This window comes from Rhinopithecus bieti, unplaced genomic scaffold (assembly GCF_001698545.2).
Source record: "Rhinopithecus bieti isolate Rb0 unplaced genomic scaffold, ASM169854v2 scaffold_33432, whole genome shotgun sequence".
NCBI lineage: Eukaryota > Metazoa > Chordata > Mammalia > Primates > Cercopithecidae > Rhinopithecus > Rhinopithecus bieti.
Window position 1 is genome coordinate 1,109,468 of NW_016814481.1, and position 7,606 is coordinate 1,117,073.

The 7,606-nt window shown below is 48.0% G+C and overlaps 1 protein-coding gene and 1 long non-coding RNA gene across 4 annotated transcripts in view; one reads left to right on the forward strand and one right to left on the reverse strand.

Moving 5' to 3' along the window:
• LOC108514776 (uncharacterized) overlaps positions 1-7,606 on the reverse strand; it is an 11,743-nt gene that overhangs the window by 2,652 nt on the left and 1,485 nt on the right. The window contains exons 2-3 of one of the 3 annotated variants that reach the window (XR_001881330.1): positions 6,976-7,103; positions 4,643-5,919 (exon numbers count right to left, since the gene is read on the reverse strand). This is a non-coding gene — a long non-coding RNA (uncharacterized LOC108514776). Of the gene's footprint in view, positions 1-4,642; positions 5,920-6,975; positions 7,104-7,606 lie in introns of those variants that run through there. The other 2 variants (XR_001881329.1, XR_001881331.1) reach the window with 2 other exon arrangements.
• Positions 7,112-7,606, forward strand: part of TECR (trans-2,3-enoyl-CoA reductase) — a 37,526-nt gene continuing 37,031 nt past the window's right edge. Inside the window, exon 1 of the mRNA XM_017851238.1 lies at positions 7,112-7,128. The gene's annotated coding sequence lies outside the window, so the exon portion shown is untranslated. The remainder of the gene's footprint in view (positions 7,129-7,606) is intronic.

Below are 7,606 nucleotides of genomic sequence, written 5' to 3' on the forward strand. Positions count from 1 at the left end.
AAAAACAAAAAACAATTTTGGCTCACTGCAACCTCCGCCTCCTGGGTTCAAGTGATTCTCCTGCCTCAGCCTCCCAAGTAGCTGGGATTACAGGTGCCTGCCACCATGCCTGGCTAATTTTTGTATTTTTAGTAGAGATGGGGTTTCACCATATTGGCCAGGCTAGTCTTGAACTCCTGACCTCAGGTGATCAACCCACCTTGATCTCCCAAGGTGCTGGGATTACAGGCGTGAGCCACCATGCCTGGCCAGTTTGGGAAGTTTTAATTTTTTTTTTAAGTCAGTTCTAGGAGCCAGGAAATTAAACAAACAAACCCAGTAACTCTCTCCTAATAGACATGGTACTGTGACGTGAACACTGACTGAGAACTTCAGACTATTACTGAAAAAACGGTCTCTGTGTAAACTTCAGCAGATATTGGGCTCTTGGAGAAGCTGTGATAGTTGTTTGTTGTGTCAGTGTGGGTAAGCTCTAGAACCTAGTTATTCAACTAAACACTAATCTAGGTGTTACTGTGAAGTTAATGTGTTGATGCGATCAGGTTAACACGTCTACAGTTGCTTGACTTTAAAAACGGGACATGACACTCAAGGATGTAAGAATGTAAGTAGGCCTCATCCAATCAGTCTAGAGGCTTTGAAAGCCAACACAAAGGCCGGGTGTGCTGGCTCACGCCTGTAATCCTAGCACTTTGCAAGGCCAAGGCAGGCGGATCACGAGGTCTGGAGTTCGAGACCAGCCTGGCCAACATGGTGAAACCCCGTCTCTACTAAAAGTACAAAAATTAGCTGAGCGTGGTGGCAGGCGCCTGTAATCCCAGCTTCTCGGGAGGCCGAGGCAGGAGAATTACTTGAACCCAGGAGGCAGAGGTTGCAGTGAGCCGAGATCTGGCCACTGCACTCCAGCCTGGGTGACAGAGCAAGACTCCATCTCGAAGAAGAAAAAAAAAAGCCAACACTGAAAGGCCTTAAAAGCAAACACTGAGGTTTCCCAGCAGAAAAAGCATCAGCTCCTGCCTAAGTTTACGGCCTGCTATCCCACCCAGCAGATTTTGGCGTTGTCTAGCCACCCCCACAAGCATGCAAGCCAATTCCTTGAAATAAATCTCTGCACACACACACATACACACACACACACACACACACACTCTCTCTCTCTCTCTCCCTCCCTCCCCCCTACTGGCTCTGGCTCTGTTTCTTTGGTAAAATCCTGACTGATATAGGAACTACGCAAGTGAATCTGAGGACAGTTGCTTTAGTTCAAATCCTGGACCAAGTGTTTACTTATTCCCTACCTGTGTGATTTTCCACAACCTGCTTGATCTTTGGGAGCATTAGGTCTGTCCTCCATAAATTGGAGATAAGAGTAGATTAGGCCAGGCACAGTGACCCATGCCTGTAATCCCAGCACTTTGGGAGGTTGAGGCAGGTGGATCACTTGAGGTCAGGAGTTTGAGACCAGCCTGTGCAACATGGTGAAACCCTGTCTCTACTAAAAACACAAAAATTAGCTGGTGGTGAAAGTGGTGGAATGCGCCCGTAGTCCCATCTACTCAGGAGACTGAGGCATGAGAATGGCTTGAACCTGGGAGGTGGAGGTTACAGTGAGCCAAGATCGCACCACTGTACTCCAGCCTGGGCAATATAGTGAGACTCTGTCTCAAAAAAAAAAAAAGAGTAGATTTTTACCCTGCTGATGTTGCTATGTGGATGAAATTGAGAGGAGCCAGGAAATGAACATGATAATAGCATCTTTTTTATTTTTATTTTTGAGATGGAGTCTCACTCACTCTGTCACCCAGGCTGGAATGCAGTGGTGCGATCTCGGCTCACTGCAACTTACACCTCCCGGGTTCAAGCAATTCTCTGCCTCAGCCTCGCAAGTAGCTGGGATTACAGGCGCCCGCCACCACACCTGGCTAATTTTTGTATTTTTAGTAGAGACGGGGTTTCACCATGTTGGCCAGGCTGGTCTTGAACTCTTGACCTCATGATCTACCAGCCTTGGCCTCCCAAAGTGCTGGGATTACAGGCGTGAGCCACTGCACCGGCCACTTCTTTTTTTTTTTTTTGAGATGGAGTCTCACTCTGTTGCCCAGGCTGGAGTGCACTGGTGTGATCTCAGTTCACTGCAACCTCCACCTTCCAGTTTCAAGCAGTTCTCCTGCCTCAACCTCCCTGAGTAGCTGGGATTACATGCGCGCACCACCACTTTTTGTATTTTTAGTAGAGACAGGGGTTTCACCATGTTGGCCAGGCTGGTCTCAAACTCCTGATCTCATGATCTACCCACCTTGGCCTCCCAAAGTACTGGGATTACAGGAGTGAGCCCTACACCCGGCCTTGCTTTTAAAATTTTTTTTAATTTTAATTTTAATTTTTTTTTGAGACCAAGTCTTGCTCTGTCGCCTGGGCTGGAGTGCAGTGGCCAGATCTCAGCTCACTGCAAGCTCCGCCTCCCGGGTTTACACCATTCTCCTGCCTCAGCCTCCGGAGTAGCTGGGACTACAGGCGCCTGCCACCTCGCCCAGCTAGTTTTTTGTATTTTTTAGTAGAAACGGGGTTTCACCGTGTTAGCCAGGATGGTCTCGATCTCCTGACCTTGTGATCCGCCCGTCTCGGCCTCCCAAAGTGCTGGGATTACAGGCTTAAGCCACCGTGCCCGGCCAGTTTTTATTTTTTAGATGAGGTCTCACACTGTCACCCATGCTGGAGCACAGTGGCACAACCTTGGCTCACTGCAACCTCCACTTCCCGGCTTCAAATGATCCTCCCTCCCCAGTCTCCTGAGTAGCTGGGATCACAGGTGCCTGCCATCATGCCTGGCTAATTTTTTGTATTATAGTTTTGGTAGAGATGGGGTTTTGCCTTGTTGCTCAGGTTGGTCTCAAACACCTGAGTTTAAGTGATCTCCTGGCCTTGGCCTCCCCAAGTGTTGGGATTACAGGCATAAGCCACCGTGCCTGGCCTATGATAACATCTAACACTGACATGGCCAAACCTGTTCCAAGTACTCAATGAATATTAACTCATATAATTGTCACAACAGCCCTTTGAGGTTGAGCTATCATTACACCCATTTTACAGGTGGGGAGATGGAGATTGTGAGAGGTCATGTGACTTCCCTAGGGTCACTCAGTGAGTAAAATGCTGAAGTGTTTAGCATACTGAATGCTTACAGTAGACACTCAGCTTGTGTATAATGTGACTCAGATGATCATAAAGCCTTATTTATTTATTTATTTATTTATTTTGGGATGGAGTCTCACTTTGTTACCCAGACTGGAGTGCAGTGGGGCAATCTCGGCTCACTGCAAGCTCCCCCTCCCAGGTTCACGCCATTCTCCCACCTCAGCCTCCCGAGTAGCTGGGACTACAGGCGCCTGCCACCATGCCCGGTTAAAATTTTGTATTTTTAGTAGAGATGGGGTTTCTCTACTAAACATAACATCCTGAATCTGTTATCCCCAGGATGGTCTCCATCTCCTGACCTCGTGATCCGCCCGCCTCGGCCTCCCAAAGTGCTGGGATTACAGGCGTGAGCCACTGCGTGGGGCCCATAAAGCCTTAATTCTAAGAAAATTGCATTACTCCTGTCCTCAGCTCTTCACCTGTTGAAAAAAAGACCTTCAGGCCAGGTGTGGTGGCTCACACCTGTAATCCCAGCACTTTTGGAGGCCAAGGCAGGGGGATCACTTGAGCCCAGGAGTTCCAGATCAGCCTGGCCCACATAGCGAGATCCCATATCTAAAAAGACTAAAAAAGAAATCAGCTGGGCATGGTGGCACATGGCAGCTACTTGGGAGGCTGAGGTGGGAGGATCACTTGAGCTCAGGAATTCCAAGCTGCAGTGAGCTGCGGGTGTTCCACTGCACACTAGCCTGAGAGACAGTGAGACCCTGTTTCAAAAATCGATAAAAATCAAATAAATTTTGAAAAGATCTTCAGGGCGGGTGCCGTGGCTCATGCCTGTAATCTCGCACTTTGGGAGGCCGAGGCAGGTGGATCACTTGAAGTCAGGAGTTCGAGACCAGCCTGGCCAACATGGTGAAACCCCATCTCTACTAAAAAATGCATAAATTAGTCAAGAGTGTTGGTGTGCGCCTGTAATCCCAGCTATTTGGGAGGCTGAGGCAGGAGAATTACTTAAACCCGGGAGGTGGAGTTTGCAGTGAGCTGAGATGGTGCCACTGCACTCCAGCCTGGGCAACAGAGTGAGACTCCTTCTCAAAAAAGAAAATTAAAAAAAAAGACCTTCAAAAGCACTATAGCCATATGAGCCAGCAATCCCACTCCTAGTGGAATACCCATGTGAAATGAAAGCCTTTGTTCACATAGAAAAATTCATGGCTGTGTGCGGTGGCTCACGCCTGTCATCCCAGCACTTTGGGAGGCTGAGGCGGGTGGATCACAAAGTCAAGAGATCAAGACCATCCTGACCAACATGGGGATACCCAGTCTGTACTAAACATACAAATATTAGGTGGGTGTGGGAGTGCGCACCTGTAATCCCAGCTACTCAGGAGGTTGAGGCAGGAGAATCACTTGAACCCGGGAGGTGGAGGTTGCAGTGAGCTGAGATTGTCCCACTACACTGTAGCCTGGGTGACAGAGCAAGACTCTGTCTCAAAAAACAAAAAAAAAAACAAAAAAACATGAGCGAATGTTTGCTGAGCCTTTATTAGTTATTACTAACAGCAGTTAAACCCTAACTGTCCTTCAATGGATGAATGGATAAGCAAATGTGACCCACCCACACAATGGAATACTATTCAGCCATGAAAAGGAACGAGCTACAGATACAAAAAAGCAACATTACAGATGAACCTCATATCCATTATGTGGGTGAAAGAAGCCAGGCTCAAAAGGCTGCGTGATTCCATTTCACTCGACCTTCTGGAAAAGGCAAAAGTATCAGGACAAAAAGCAGATGAATGCTTGCCAGGGGCTGGGACCTGCAACAAATGGAGTAGTTTGGAGAATTTTTTGGGTTGATGTAAATGTTCTGTATCTTGATTGTAGTGGTGGTTGCATAACTGTATGTGTTCAGAGCTATCAGAGCTATACACTAAAATGGGTGAATTTTACTGCATGTCAATTACACTTCAGTGAAAAAAAAAAGCAAAGAAGGAGAAAAACCAAACAACCCAGGCAAGACAAGATAGGGCTTGGGAAACTTCTTTCTGGGATTCCTGACACAGCAGAAACTTGCTAACCAGCCCTGGCTTGTCTAGTCCCAGCTTCACATCCCCTCACACACTGGCGAGCCAGCTCATTCACACACACCCCAAACCAGCCAAGCCAGGTTCTGGAAAAAGTCAAGATCCGACCTGACTTGCCCACGGGAAATACAAAAGGAGCTTGTGAGACACGACATTACCAAACACATCACATCTCTGGCATTCAAATGATCTCGGGTTCCCCCAAACCTGACGTCCACAAAAGCTCATCCTTGGAAGCTGCCACAGCTTTGGCCATCTCTTGCAATTTCTCCCTTGGAAATTACTTTAATAAAGGAGCTAGTTACAGTCAGCTCAGCAAGCACCCAACAGATCTACCAGTCACCTTTGTGAATCAGCCACTGCCGGGACTGTGAAGACACCAGCAGGATCTAGCTTTCCCTACAGACAGGCACCGTCAGTGGGCCACAGTACAGTGTCCTCAGTGACTTGAACAAAGTGGCCAGTCTTCATTCCAGGGGTGGATTTCATTTCTGCTGACAGCCTGGTTACTGGAAGCCAGATGGGCAAACAAGGGGTTCCTCGAGCCTGCAATACCCCTCAAAAACAAAGAGGAATTCTACTTTGGAGGCTGGATCCTGCCTTTCTGCCAGCTTCTTATGGGTGAGGAGGGGGTGGAAATTCTTTGTCTGTTCCGGTTGACACGCAGCATAGTAGGTGCACGAGGATGATTTGGTGCCTGTTGAGTAAGTGTGGGGCTCAGAAAAGCAGTCTCAAAAGGGAATTTCCAAACTGTTCTGAGTTTATGGGAATATGTATAGAATCTCTTCAAAATGACACCTACTCGTACACTATCATGCCCTATCTGGCTGCAGCCCAGAGATAGAAGACTCACTTCTTCAGATCACATTACATAAGTTGCAAATTTGCATAACTGGTGAAGGAGCAACACGTGGCTGGGTCTTAGGGGTTCAACCCTATCCCCACGGCCCCTCACAATCAAGTACCTCAGGTAACTCAATACGATAGGATTTTAACTTGTGGTCTCAGGCCGACTGGGAGGGCTCATGCCTGTAATCCCAGCGCTTTGGGAGGCTGAGTAGGGAGGGTCACTTGAGGCCAGGGCAGTCTGGGCAACATAATGAGATCCCATCTCTACCAAAAAATTAACTTGTGTCCTGAAAGCAAATACTCTCCACCAGCACCCCAGAAGGGTAGGGAGTGGGGCCTGTCATGACATCGAGGGCCTCAAAACTCAAAACTGCCACCAGAAAAAGATCTTTGCTTTTTTTTTTTTTTTTTTTGAGACAGAATTTCACTCTTGTCACCCAGGCTGGAGTGCAGTGGCATGATCTCTGCTCACTGCAACCTCCATCTCCTGGGTTCAAGCGATTCTCCTGCCTCAGCCTCTTGAGTAGCTGGAATTACAGGTGCCTGCCACTACACCCAGCTAATTTTTGTGTTTTTAATAGAGACAGGGTTTCGCCATGTTGGCCAAACTGGTCTCAAACTCTTGACCTCAGGTGATCTGCCTGCCTCGGCCTCCCAAAGTGCTGGGATTACAGGCGTGAGCCACTGCGTCTGGCCAGATCCTTGCTTTTGAAAGCACACATACAAAACACCTTCATGTTTTCATCTGTTTTTTCCCAGATAGTGCCAGTGAAAAAGATGATGAGTTTCCTGAAGACCGCATAGCGTTGGCTTCCTGTACTCGCAGTCAGGGATCCCCAAAGGCTACAGCTTCAGAAGTTTCCAGAGCCGAATCTGGATGACTGAGTTCCAAGCACTGACTCACCCTTGGCTCTGCCTGCTCCCCTGTGAATCAGCGATCTACCTTTAAGGACTTCTTTCTCATCGTGTCTCTCATGACAGGCCTGTGAATTCCAGATGGTTCAACAGCTCATGAAAACTCAGGGGCAGGATCTGGAAACAACAGTAAGGAGAGGAGGTAAAGAAGTGTGCCAGGTACTGCTTGTTCCTTTGCCTGTCAGAAGTCTTTTTTTTTTTTGAGACAGAGTCTTGCTCTGTTGCCCAGGCTGGAGTGCAATGGTGTGATCTTGGCTCACTGCAACATCCATCTCCCAGGTTCAAGCGATTCTCCTGCCTCAACCTCCCTAGTAGCTGGGATTTCAGGCGCCCGCCATTACGCCTTGCTAATTTTTGTATTTTTAGTAGAGAGGGGTTTCATCACGTTGTCCAGGCTGGTCTTGAACTCCTGACCTCAAGTGATCCGCCTGTCTCAGCCTTCCAAAGTGCTGGGATTACAGGCGTGAGCCACTGTGCCTGGCCAGGAATTTATGTGTTTTTTATTTACAGCACATCTCAATTTGAACCAGTCCCATTTCTCTCTCCTTCCTTCCTTCCTTCCTTCCTTCCTTCCTTCCTTCCTTCCTTCCTTCCTTCCTTCCTTCTTTCCTTCCTTTTTC